The sequence below is a fragment of the Sminthopsis crassicaudata genome, chromosome 2, assembly GCF_048593235.1.
Source record: "Sminthopsis crassicaudata isolate SCR6 chromosome 2, ASM4859323v1, whole genome shotgun sequence".
Classification (NCBI taxonomy): Eukaryota; Metazoa; Chordata; class Mammalia; order Dasyuromorphia; family Dasyuridae; genus Sminthopsis; species Sminthopsis crassicaudata.
The window spans coordinates 282,004,522-282,019,474 of NC_133618.1; the positions used below are offsets into that span (position 1 = coordinate 282,004,522).

Genomic DNA, 14,953 nt, shown 5'->3' on the forward strand with positions numbered 1-14,953 from the left:
GAAATATCAATTATATCAAACACTGGACATTGTAAATCACCAATATTAATATTGACAAGCTTTTAAAAAATTCTTCCCACTGAACTTGTGATTTCATTGCTCAATGGAGCTTTTAGAAAGGAATATCTTTACTAAAGCAGTTTAGTACTTCAAAACAAATTCACCAAAAAGAGAGAGAGCATTCACTAAGAGTTGCTTCTTGTTTTTCTAGCTCTCCATTTCACATTTTTCTGACGTACATCCAGGTTCTGATGGTAAAGTTATCATTTTGTTTGCCCCCTGGGATTTCAAACTTTTCTGTCCTCCCCAACAGACTGTCTTTACTCTTTACCATGATACCTATTCTTTTTCTAATCTCCAGTCTTTCTCTATCTTTCTTTTTTGTTGTCTACAAAAATGTCTAAATCTCCTCCTTAAAAGCAAAGTTTTCACTAAATCCCATTATGCCGATTAGCTACTATCCTACATACCTTCCCCTCTTTTTAGCCATGCTCTTTGAAAAAGCTTTCCACAATTAATGCCTCAATTTATCCTCTCACTCTCTGCTTAGGTCCTCTGAAGTCTGACTTCCAACTTCATAATTCACTTGAGATTGCTCTTTTTAAATTTACCACATCTCTTCTATATGTCTTCTCTGTCCATATGTGGCTCAGGCCCTTATTGCCTCTCCCCTGGACTATTTCAATAACTTCTCCTTGGTCTTCTCTCAAATCTGTCTCTATCCTAATTAGTCCTTTACACAATGGCCAAGTGATTTTCTTAAAGCATGGATTTGAGCACTAGGACACCACTCAGTAAGTTTCAAAGGTTTACTTTGTCTTCCAGGACCAAATATAAATTCCTTCATTTGACATTTAAAGTTCCCAACAATCTCTTGGATTTCTTCCCCCCCCCCAATTTCTCCTATATTTTACTTCTTTCCATGTGATTATATCATAATTTCTCAATATGACATTTCACTTTTTTTGACTTCTGTGCCTTTGCAGTTGATTCTCCCATGCTTATAATGCTTTCCTTCCAATTTTCCCATTTTTTTTTTTTTTGAATCTCTGGATTCCTTTAAGACTTAGTTAAAGCACTGCCTCGTACAGGAAAGAGACCTCACCCTCACCCTCAATTTCCCACAGATGCTAATGTCATTCCCTTTAATGCAATAGTTAATTAAAAAACATCTTATATCTACTTGATTTATACATTGTATCCCTCATTAATATGTAAGCTCTTTAGGTGAAGGGACTGTTTTCTTTATACCTTTAGAGTGATTCCTGACTGATGTTAGTCTTAGAGAGCTGGTTGAGGCATTGAAAAGGATGATTCAGCCTGTTAAAATACAGATCTTTCTAACTTTAATACCAGATCTTTATCTACCTCCTGAGAAGCAACAGCATAGAAGAAACAATTATTGTTATGGGAGTTTTTGATGTGGTCAGATAATCAACTGGTTCACAAGAGTAATAGATATTATCTGGAAGTAAAAAAGGTTGTGACTTATTTATAGTCACACAACTAATAAGACACAAATCATATCTCTCCTGAATCCAGATTCATTGAGTCATCAAGGATTATTGCATGCATTTTTATCTTTAATCTGTCTTTGATCAATGATTTCTTAGATTTATCTGAACAATAAAGTTTGATGACAAAATTTTCTTTTCGTTTAAAATAATGATTAAAAGAGTATATTAAACATTTTTGGAATATTACTATGCTATGGATGTAGAGGATAGGATGGGAATTAATGAATGGAAAATAGTAAGCACCTACCATTTGCTGGTGGAATTGGCAATGAAGGTGAATGAAGTAGACAATGTGGAGTGCTTAAGTTTTGGTCAGACATTGAAGATGCCAAAGTTGTCCTGAATTATCTTGCCATTAAACTTCAGTGACTCTGGAAGAAAGAATGAGGCTGATGATTTTGCATATCTGCCTCACTTAATCCAATTCAGGCAGTTTTCAAGACTAAAGGGAGGGAAAAAACAACTACTACTATTAGCTCAGCACTGTGTTAATCACTAGGGATACAAAACCTCCAAAAGAGTATTTTTGACCTCAGGGAACTTGCATACAAGTTGATGAGATGAGCTGATTACACTTTGATAAGTTTGGGAATTTATGGGAGTAAACTGACATAGCCCATCCAAAAACAGTGATAGAGGTGATTGTATCACACTTCATGCTTCCAGAACTGGAGAAAGTGAGGGAGTATAATAGAACACTATATAGGTAGCAAGATGGTTGTCAAAGCTGTAATAGAGGTGGATGGAAAAGAGGAAGTGAAGTGAAAAACATGACAAGGCTGAGAGGTGTTGCAAGTCCCAAAATCCTCCCAACTGTGCTGGAATCAAATTAAAATGTAATTGGGAAGCTTTTAACATGCTTTCTCTTAGGGACAGGGAAAAACATAAGGTCTTAGAAGCCACTTTTGGAGCATAGAGTACCTGAGTAATGGATTATTGTTTCTTATTAACAAATTTTTAATGATGTTTTCATAATTTGTCCCAGTATCCCTCCCCTTTCCAGAAATCTATCCTATATAACAAACTGTCTTTTTAAAGAAAAAAAAAACAAAGGAAAAATCAGAAAAATCAATCAATACATTGAAATAGTCCAAAAAACATGTGTAATATGCAACATCTGTGGACCTTGCACTTCCCAGGATGGGGTTGATTGGGGTATCTTCTCATATTCCTTCACTTGAGTCATACCTTTGACCTTTATAATTTTGTTATATTCGCTTCTAATTTTACAAGTGTTTTCCCTCATTTATACTGTAGTAGTGATTATTTATATTTTCTTGGCTCTGTTTACTTCAGTTTGCATTAGTTCATATAGATTTTTTCCATGCTTCTCTATATTTATCACTCACTATTTTTTACATCCCAGTAATGTTCCATTACATTCATAATTTATTTAGCCATTCTTTAATTGGAGTGATTCCACTTTGCTTCTAATTCTTTGCTGTCACTAAAAATGCTGCTATAAATATAACTAATAATAATTAACATTTATATAGTAATTATTATGTATTAGACACAAATACTTTGATGTATATAGGGAGTTTCTTAATATCAATGGAATCTTCTTGAATAAACCCAGTAACTGATTCTTGGGTTCAAATGGTATAGAGAAAAACAATGGATTCTTAATGTTAGTGGTTGGGAGTATGAGTGAGGGAATATATGACAGGATAGGAAATTGGTAGAGATGGGAAAGGAATGCACCCAAAGAAGTATTATAAAAACAAATTTAACTATTTCAGAGTTTTGCTTTAGTCAGACCATGTGCAAGACATAATTCTCAAAGTAAGACACCTGACCCTGCCTTTCCATGCTTTTTATAAGCTATTCAGGTCAGAGTTATGTCATTTCATCATTTATTAAGAGATTAAAATGCCTTCAAGAGAATAATAAAAGTTTTATTGAAAAGTGGCAATAGTCTGTTGTTTGTACCTATCTTTCCTGAAAACTATTGAAGTTATTGAAAGAAAAGAACTAGAAGATCATGTTATTGAATGTTCCAGGCTCAGTGATTTCTTTTTCAAGAATAACTTGATCATTTCAAAGTGTTTCAAGGATAGCCAGATAATTTTTTCTCACTACCAAACCCAAGGATATACAATGAGTTGGTAAGAAATGTATTTTATCTGTGAAATAAAAAGAAAATATCCATTTAAAGGAAAAAAAAACTCAAAGAAATAAATGATGTTTAAGTTTAGGAAAACTATTCCTATCCAAGAGGCCATACTTATCTATTAGGCAGTTAGGTAGCATAGTGGACAGAACATCAATCCAGAAGTCAGGAAGACCTGAATTCAAATGCTGCCTCAAATACTTACTGGCTGATCTGAGCAAGTCACAACCCTGTTTGACTCAGTTTCCTCATTATAAAATGAATTAGAGAAGGAAAAGGCAAACCACTCAAATATATTTGCCTAGAAAACACCAAAATTGTTCTCAAAATGTTGGACAAAACTAAAAAAACTGAACAATAACATCATCATGCCATGCACGTTTTATCATTCTCTCTTTGTTGGTGAGCAGAACCACAAAAAGCTAATTTTATAACTGAGGCAAGAATCTAAAGTGGCAGGATGCACCCTAATGACATATTATATTTTGGATAGTAAATGCAAGTGTCCATCAGCTTTGTATGCCTAAGTCAAATGTTTCATTTATCTCACTTTAGTTATGTTTTTGTTGGATGAGAACTAGATGTTATGCTGGATACTTCCTGGGAATTCACCAGCAATGTTGTACTCCTCATTTGCTCATCTATGGAAAAAAGTCTTCTTTGGCAATTTTTTGATTTACTTTCACAAATATTTATTAAGAACTTAAACAGTACTAAGCTACAGGGCTACAAGAGAATATTAAGTAGACTTTGCCCTCAAGGAATTTGTAATTCCCTCAACTGACACAATGTCCATATCTTCCATTGGACCTACAGTCTTTCTGATGGTCTTAGTGTCTATTTCTAAATATGTTATATATACTTCATGAATCTAGCTTATTCTTACATCTGGACCCTAACTTTTTCTCTGATAATCATCAATAATGAGATAGTTTCTACCTTACAGCTCATTTGATGGGTGCTGAAGTTTCAAATTTTTTGTTTGTTTGTTTAATTATTTCTTAAACTCAGAGATTCAGTACCATGAAAGTCAGGAATAGAATAAATGTAAATGAATTAACTTCAAAACTATCGAAATCTCAAATAATTGTAATAAACATGTATTTACAGCAAACCTATATAATCTAAATACAAAACCTTATTTCAGGATTTCTTGGTGTTTGAATTCTACATTTGAATAGGAGCAGCAACTTCTTCCTTTTGCTGACTCTAGCCATAGTCCAATTTTTGAGTATCCAAAATCTGATGGGATAAATTTAGCTCTGCCTAGATGACTCAATTCATACACATAATGGAATAAATTAAGTAAGGGGTGCAGGGAGGGAGAGAATTTCTTTTGCAGCTCTTTGGTGTTTCAAATTCCACTTGCTTCTCTTCTTTCTCCCTGAGACAACCAGTCCTTCCTAGAAAACTTTACTGTCATCATAGTACCTGCAGAGTGATACCACTTACAGACCTGACTGTTTGTTTCTAAGTAACAACAGCTGTGCAACAGACTGTCTGAACAGTCCCTATTACAGAATGCAACATGGATCACTGAGACAAAGGCAGCCCCACACCAGCTGGCTTAGTGTCTCAGTGCATTTCTATTCCTGGATGATTTACCTGTTCTCAGTCCTGTCACCTTACTGTTTCTACCATCTAATTAAAAAAACCCACATTACTGGATTCTCTCTGCAGTAAATTAGCAATGCTATCTGTGTTCTTTCGGAGCCCAAACTGGCCATTTTTACTTTATGATACATGATTTATTTTTAAATTCATAAAAGATGCTTGATTATTTATTTGTGGTATATTTTAGCTCTCTTGTAGAGTCTCGATCAGAGTAATCCTCTTCTAATGTATTCATATACAGTGAAGATCTAAATTTTCCTAATCATAATCATGTCAGCAAAAGTAGAACTGCTCTTAGGATAACATTTTAGTCTAGAAAATGATTTGCCTTTAAAAGGGATTCAATGGACATGATGACATAAAAAAGAAGCTGCAAAATTACACACAATCAGTTCACATAATCAAAACAGAAATGTTTTGTATTCAGCAAGGATTTCTTTTTACTATAATAAATGGAACAAAATAGTCCTTTTGGAATTCTGCAACTGTGTTACAGCTACAAATGCAAGAGTTGGAGAATTCCACAGAATTAGGGACAAGCATTTCTGAAACTTTGGAAAGAGGAAAAAAAATAAAGATTCCAATGGGATATATTAAGGGAAATGTAATTAGGTTGTTTTGCCCTTATCCTGAAACTGATGTTCTGTCCTAATTTGGATTTCATTAGTAACTCAGTAGAGTAAAATATTACATTCTTCTAAGTAGTCCTCAATTTATACAAATGAATACTTTACTTTTATATTACAATACTCTATTACACATATATATGCATACACATATATTGCTTGTTTTCATCTAGAACTGGAAATATGTTTTTTTAAAGAAATATTCATTATTATTTAGATCTGAATTAGATAAATCCCATAATATAGAGATAATAGCACTTAATTCACAGAATTAACATATACAAAGTTTGTGTGAGCATAAACATGGTAAACAAAGATGAGTTATTTGAATAAGAAATAATTATAGCATGTAATAATAATAATGTTGGCTCTAGGCTTCATTTTTATCTCTGGAAAAACTTATCTCTTTTCAAGGAAAAGACACTCTCAAATTATTTTCATAGTATTATTACCTCTTTAATTGAACATAGGAAAAAAATCTAATGGTAAGTACTCTGTTTAAAATGTAATTTATATTGGGTTTATAATCCATTGTTTCTGTTGAAGGAGGAATGTGTAATTCTATGAACAGTTATATAAGCCATAGTAATAACATATTTAAATAGTGCTTTTTATAAGTGTATGAAAGTACTTTCCTCAGAGCAACTCTGTGAGGCAATGGAAGAATTATTTTCTCCATTTTACAGATTAGGAAAAAACAGTTTGAAAAATTGACTTCTCATAGAATTATAGATTTAAATCTGGAGGGATCTTAATAAATCATTAAGTCCAACCCTTTCATTTTATAGATAAGGAACTGAGTCTAAGAGAGACATGTGTCTGTCCAGGGTGACATAGCTATTAAATGTCTTAAATGGAACCTTATCTTTAGTCCTTACTTCAAGGCCACTGATTCATTATATCTCTTGCACAATACCTTTTTGGTCATCTAGCTAGGAAGTGCATGAGTGGAATTACAGTCTGGGTCTCTTTACTTAAAGTCCAGTTTTCTACTCATGATACCCATTTTGCCTTTAGGAAGACCATCTTGATCTAAGAAGCTATATTTTGTTCTAAATGAAACTGGCTAGAATGGTTATCAGGAATAGGATGTTTTTAATTTAAAAATAATTAAATAAAAATGAATTGTTGTGATGGTTATTCAGAAAATATTCCTACAAATAAAACTTCTAGAATTGCTATTTTAAAGAATATATATATGTACATGTACATATATAGATACATATACATATGTATATACAAAATTATAACCACTGACTGGCCATAGCATAATAAAAGAGTAAGCAATTAAACAAATGATTGTAGCCTCAAATTCTATTACTACATCCTACTACTAATCCTACTATGCTACAATTTTGGGGCTAAATTATTTAGATTAATTATTTACAATGACTAAATTCATTAGATATCACCTTGTTTGGTTGTTTGTTTTGTTTGTAAAGGCCTTATTGCTTTAGGCTTTCTGATCAAATGGGTTTTGATCATGCTGATCAAATTCTTTCTTGTTCTGTCTGCCACTTTTTGCTTAAATAGTCCCTTTGGGTTTATCAGGATACTGGATTTAAGTCTTTTGAAAGTAAGGATGGTTCATTTTTGATTTTGTGTCACCAATATAAATTATACTACAGTCATATTGTGTGGATTGTATAATAATCATTTTCCTATTTTCCTGTGTTTCCCTCATCCCTTCATTTTCCCGCTTCCCTCCCACTCCCCACCAGACTGGCTCCATTTTAGAAAGGATTACATCCTTTTATCTATATATATGGAACCACAGGAAATGAAAACTGCTGCTCCTCCCTCAGTGTACAAAATATAATATCTTAATGTGCGACCAGTATGAATTATATAAGGAATATATATTACTTATTTTTATATGAAAACAGTATTTTACTTGTGTGATGTTTTCATTGATGAAATTATGCCTGATCAAAAAAATAGACTTGATTTTTGTTCTCTTAGTTAAGATATAGAGATGAGAAAAGAACCATTGATTCTTTCCATCCATTAATAATTTAGTAAAATGAGGCTTGTCAACTCCAACTTCTGAATTGCTTGTTCCCCTTTTATCCTTTAGGTTGCAAATCTAAATCTTTCCCTCAATCCACATATGAATATGTTCAATGAACTAGCTAGATGACACTGTTAACATATTTGGAAAAAACAGTACTTAACATAGAATTTAAAGTAGAAGTTCTGTAGCATGGTATAGACAAAAGAGCTGTCTATTTGGAATAAAAGTATCTGGATTTCCTAGTTCTACTGTTCCCTAATTATGTGGCTTTGAGCAAATTGTTTAACCTCCTGATTTTAAAAATTACTTGATCTTAAATCTCTTAGGGTGTAATGCTGATAAAAGTCATCATAGTTCATATAAATTGAAAAAAAAATTTAGTTCTGAACTTAAAAAGCTTTTGTGAATTTATATGTGTTTGAGAATAAGGAATTCATAAATATGGCTGCTGTGGGAGAATATGGCTTGAAGACTATAGATTAGGGTTAAATTTATGGCAGAAATTAATGAAAGAAGAAAATAAGATGAATAGAATGATTGCTTTCTAAAAATCATTTTATTGTTCTTTGACTCAGCAGTGCCACTTACTGGGTTTGTATCCCAAGAAAATCTTAAACTCACATGCACAAAAATATTTATAGCAGGTTTTTTTTGTTTGTTTGTTTGTTTTTTGGTAACAAAGAATTGGAAAATAAGTGGATGCCAATTAGTTGGGGAATGGCTGAACAAGTTGTGGTATAAGAAGTTAATAGAATATTATTGTTCTATAAAAATGATGAACAAGCTGGTTTTAGAAAGGCCTAGAAAGAGTTATATGAACTGATGCTGAGTTTAACAAACAGAACCAGAAAAACATTATGTGTAATAATAGCAAAAAAAATGTGATGATCAACTATAAAAGACTTGGTTCTTCTCAGTGATTCAGTGATCCACAGCAATCCCAATAGACTTTGGACAGAAAATGCCATCTACATCCAGAAAAACGAATTAAGGTGGCTGAATGTAAGGCTTCTTATGCTATGTTCACTTCTTTTTTCTGTTTCTTAATCTCTCCCATAGTTTTTCTCTTTTGATTTTATTTTTTAATCTCCCAACATGATTCATAAAATAATGTGTATTAAAAAAAGATATATATGTAAAAACATAAAAATAAAACAAATTTTAAAAATCATCTTATTGTGTATTTATTTCCTTATTTGCCTTCCAAATCCTTGTGTGAGTAGATGCCATAATTTTATTAGGCCCATTTAATAGATAGGAATAATAAAGTTGTAAAAGATTATCTTTCCATAATTTGATAGATAATAAAGTAATACCTGTACCCTGATTCCAATATTCTAGGCTGACTGTAGGATGCAAAGATGAAGACACAATCCCTACAATAATCTAATACAGAAAGAAGACAAGGATGTATATTACTGTGACACAAATTTGAACTTTGGTAGTATCACTTCCATTTGACTTGTCTTAGGAAAGTTTTAAAGATCATCTGACAGGATAAGCCACCAGATACAGAGGTCCTAAATTGCCAAGCACTCCAAATCTACAGTGAATGTAGAAGACCGATATAAAGTATGAGAAAGGAATTGCTGCTAACTATTGCAGCAGGAAAGGCTTAATGGATTTGGTGAAAACTAAGCTGTATCCTAAAGTCTATGGTCTTTTCTTACATAAACTGATACAAAGTGAAGTGAGCAGAACAAGAGAACACTGTACCTAGTAACAACAGTATTATGTGATGATCAGTTGTGATAGATGTGGCTCTTTTCAACAATGAGATTATTCGAGGCAATTCCAATAGACTTTGAAGAGAAAGAGCTATTTGCATCCATAGAAAGAACTATGGAGACTGAATGTGGATCAAAGCATAATATTTTCACTTTTTTTGTTGTTATTGTTGATGATGTTTTTTTTATTTCTTGTATTTTTTCCTTTTGATCTGATTATTTTTGTGCATGATGATAAATATGGTATGTTGTTTAGAAGAATTGAACATGTTTAATCTACATTGGATTGCTTTCTATTTTGAGGAGATGAGAGGAAGGGAGAGAAGGAGAATAATTTGGAACATAAGGTTTTGCAAAATTATTTTTGCATGTATTTAGAAAAATAAAATATTATCAAATATTTTTTAAAAGACTATGGTCTTTTAAGAGAAATTCAGTGAAGCAGAGTAGAAGGTTCACTGTACTTAAGTCATTTGGCCTGGTGGGAGAGCTTGCCTCTTCCAGTAACTAGATGAATAACCTTAGAAAAGTTATTGAATCTTTCAATTTTTTTTTTTAATAAAATGAGATTGCTGAACTAGATCATCTCTAAGATCAGTTAGTCAAAGAGCTGACAAAGGTCAGGCCCCCTGTTAAGCTGGGATACAAATATAGGTGAAACGTGTTCACACACACACATGTATATATATATATATATATATATATATATATATATATATATACAGTCATATATATATATATATTTATATATATATATATATATATATAGTCACAATTCTGAAGGAGTATATATATATATATATTTTGGCGAGGCAATTGGAGTTAAGGGACTTGCCTAGGGTCACACAGCTAGTGAGTGTTAAGTATGTGAGGCCTAATTTGAACTCAGATCCTCCTGACTTCAGTGCTTTATCCACTGCACCATCTATTTGCCATTAAGGAGTATGTATTCTAATGGGGTAAACAACTTGAGAAAGGAAGGGAGAAAGGAAGGAAGGAAAGGAGAGAAGGAAGGAAGGAAGAGGTAGAGGGAGGAAATAAGGAAGAAAGAAAGGAGGGAAAGGAGGGAGAGATGGAGGATACAAAGGAGGGAAGGAGTGAGGGAGGAAGGGAGGAAGGAAGGAATGGATTTAAGGACTAGATTTCTTCTTAAGGACCATAATTAAACTAAAACCACTTTGATTCTCATGGATTGGCAACCAATAGGTCCTACATTAAACCCATCTGGTCATTGTTTGGGTTCTTACTGACTCAAGATGAATGTAAATAGAAGTCCTTTCTATTTTGCCCAGAAACTCTGAGGGTCTTCTCCTTCCAAATTTATATATTTATTTATTTAGATTTTTTTGAATGATGTGAATGAGGAGATTCTTTGCCTCCATTGCTACCTATGCTTAATCAATGAATGGATGTAGCCTCAGTCAAACTTAGACCTATTGAAAACTTTTGCTTAAAAAGGCTAAGGTCTCCCCTTCCATTCATCTTTTCCTTATCTTATGCCTTCTCTAATTGTCTATATCTTGCTACTGGACTCAGATGGCTCTGGAAGGGAAAATGAGGTAGATGATCTTGCAGAACCTTCCCTCAATAAAATCCAATTCATTTGCCTCTCATAGTATCACCTCCCTGATGTCATGGTTCTCTTTGAGAACAAAGGACAAACAACAACAGAGTAAGTAAAAAGTACTCTGAAAATAGAAAAAGACTTTAGCAGCTAAGAATACTGGGAATTTCTCTTACAGAAGATGAGTTTCAGGCAGTGTCAAGATGTGAAATTCTACAACCGTGAGAAAATTTGAAAATGGGGATTTGATAGTATGGATTCAGGAATTGACCAATAGCCCAGTTTGATTGTAACAAAGTTCACAAAAAGATGTAATGAGGCTGAAGGAGGAAGTTGGAAGCAAATTGTGGATACCTTTAATACTAATGAGGAATTTGGTCTTTTATTTTGTAGATAATGAATTCTCAAAGAATTAGAATAAAATGATTTGAGATATTTAATTAGATGTCATTTGTGATGCACTCACTAATAAAACAAGTTTTAGAACTTTATAGGCCATACAAGAAATAGTCAAAGAATGAATAAATAAACTTTAATTCTTCAGGGATTGTGATAGTCCATGACTCCACAACTACAAAGCATAACCAGAAAAATAGGACTATTAAGATGAGAAGGCATAAGATAAGGAAAAGTAAGAGAAATCCACTCTTACAGTTGGACTCTGGCCCCAATTTACTGTCTATTTGAAGTGATTATCTAAGACATGGATGGAAGAAAAAGGGTCTCCTTTTTACTGCAAATTGTTATCTGTTTGTGACCAAAAAATATTAATTTCCAAAGAATTAAAGTTGACTGTCACCCAAAGGGAAAGTGAGAGGCAGGTAGTACACATAAACAAATTATGACATATTGACAGAAAACAATTACATGAGAGAAGATAAATTAATATATATATATATATATATATAATAGCTTTGTTGTTCAGTCATTTAGTCATGTTTGACAATTTGTAACCCCCATGTACAATAGCATGCCCTTCTAACCTCTACTATCTCCCAGTCTGTTTAAACTCATGTTAAGATTTATATAATGCTTTACATGTTATCTCATTCGAGCCTCACAACAACATTGTGATATATATATTATTGTTATTCCCATTTTACAGCTGAGGAAACTAGGGCTAAAAGTAGTTAAGTATTTTGTCCAAGGAAACAGTGTCTCAGACAGGATTTGAACTCAGATTTTCTTGATTTGTAGTACAACACTGTACTTCTTTGCTTTCAGAAGTATAGGATGTCATAATGAAAGAATGCAGGCCATTTGATAGACATCTATTAACAGTATACAATGTTCAGAATTCTAAAGGAAGGCCTCCATTACATGGAATGAACCTGTTGTTAAATTTCAAGAGAATTGTAATGTATGTCTCTACACTAGATACTCAGGGATGGATAGGCTGTGATCTATGTGGGGAAAAAGTCCCATTAGAAAAAAAAGTAGATTCATCAAAGTGTCAAAAAGTTAAGGAAACTATTTTTAATATTTTAATTAAATCTTCTACTCTATTATCAAAACTATCTTCCTAAAGTGCAGGTCTGAGTTTGTTACCTTCCTATTTAATGTACTCCAGTAGCTCCATAGTTTCTCCAGAATTAAATATGGTATCTTCTTTTTGGCTCTTGAAGTTCTTTATACATACCTCCTTCTTATTTTTACAGTCTTTTTATATTTTGCTCTTTTTTTGCTGTTGTTGAAAATGTACTTTTAATAAACAATAAAGTACACAAGTTGTGAAGAAACTCCAGATGATAAGAGTGGAGAAAATTCAAATGGGTTATATAACCATCAACTTGAATTGCAAGAAACAAAAGTTCCATTTTGAGGGATTATCAAGAAATAATTAAAGGCATTTTAAAGACTGTTAATATTACAGTAAAAATTGGGGACTTTCAAATGAAGAATCTTTCTAATAATTAAATTTAGCTAATCAATAACTTCAACATAGTGACTTTACTCTTCATATATTCCATGACTCAGTGATATTAACTTTCTTGTTCCTCACAAAAGACACTCCATCCTTCAATTTCTGACATTTTTTCTTTCTTTGTCTCCTATGTCTGGAACATTCTCCTTCCTTATTTCTGCCTTCCCTCTTTTCTGGCTTCCTTCAAATTTCAATAAAATTTCACTTTCTGTAGAAGTTTTTTATGGTGCCTCTTAATACTACCGCCTTCCTTCTGTGATTTCATACAATTTATTCAAATTATATTATGTTTCTTGTTTGTATATCGAGTTGTTTGCAAGTTGTTTCCTTTATTAGATTGTGAACTTTTATAAGGAAGGTACTATCTTTCACACAACACACACACACACACACACACACACACACACACACACACACACACCTTGTCCTATACCATCACCACCTTTCAAAAAAAATCAATACTGCTTAACAAAGGTACAAGGCATATTCTAAGTTCCTTATAAATGCTTAATGGCTGTCTAACAATTCTTCATGCATAAGGTATTAATATGGTTAATCTGACCCTTTGTCTATGCTTCTATTTGATCATTCTACTACAAAGATAAAACACCATACAAATGAATCCTTGAAGTGTCACTTATTATACTTATAGGCTACTAAGAATGCATAGCAGCTGCTTGGACAGAATTAATGGGATATATGAGCATGATTGCTACTCAGTGTTAGGAAGTATTTTCTTTAAGTAAGAGGCCATGTGGAAAAACCTGTATGGGTTTTTTCAGTACTAAAGAAATGACAGCAGCAATATATACACTTTTAAAAAACCTGAAATGATAAAATTGGGAGCTAAATTGACTTTATTTTTTTTTTGGAGGGGGAGAATTCTATAAGAAATGTGAATATTTGAATATTTGAATAAATAACTCATGTTCAAGAAATACCTGCACACGGAATTTCAAGAGCAGTTGTTAAATTAAAGGTTCTGTGGAAAGTTGAACATGCAAGTAACATTTTTCTTCATAATAATTACTGTCTTTTCTGTTGGAGATTATTCCAAATCTGCCAGACAAGAGAATAATGAAATTTTGCAGAGGAAAGATTTTAGAAAATAACTTTAACTCTAATTTGACAGATGAGAAAAACTAGTTCCCAGTCATGATCATTGTTGATGGCCAAGTTGGATCTCAGGTTTCCTGACTTCTAGATTTATACTCACTAAATGTTTTATTTATAAAATAATTCTCTGTTTCTGTTCATCAGTCTCTCCATAATTGCTGGGCTGTCAAGAACTTCTACAAATATGACTCATCACTGTAATTTAGAGTTTTATCTAGATTACTTGAAGTTAGGTCACTTCCCCATGACCAAAAAGCTAATATCTATCAGAGGCAAGGGACTGAATCTAGGTCTAGACTTCATGGCTGGTCTTGTGGGCACCCGAAACTGCCTCTCTATATGTGTCTTCTATATCTGCATCCACATGAATCTCCTATTGTCTTTTATTATTTTGTCATTTCTGACACTGTGAGTCTACTGATCATAGCATACCCTGGCAAAGGTATTGGGGTGGTTTGCCATTTTTCTATTCAGTACATATTCAATATTTAATATTTCAAAATAATGCAAATAGACCAGTTTGTGGCTAATTTTTCTAATATAAGACCAGAAATTGGACTGCAAGGGGCAACTGGTATCATCTTTTGGACTGGATTTTAAACTAACACATAGGTATCTTAGAAAACACAATGTTCTGTGTAGAGTGGGAGGAAGGATCATAAAACATAAAGTCCTAAAAGATATGATTATCTTTCAACATGTTTTCCATTTTCTTCCCACTATAAGCCACCTGATGAT

The 14,953-nt window shown here is 32.8% G+C and overlaps 1 long non-coding RNA gene across 1 annotated transcript in view; it reads right to left on the minus strand.

Moving 5' to 3' along the window:
• LOC141556080 (uncharacterized) overlaps positions 1 to 14,953 on the minus strand; it is a 133,981-nt gene that overhangs the window by 85,735 nt on the left and 33,293 nt on the right. The window contains exon 2 of the long non-coding RNA XR_012486427.1: positions 1,765 to 1,888. This is a non-coding gene — a long non-coding RNA (uncharacterized LOC141556080). The remainder of the gene's footprint in view (positions 1 to 1,764; positions 1,889 to 14,953) is intronic.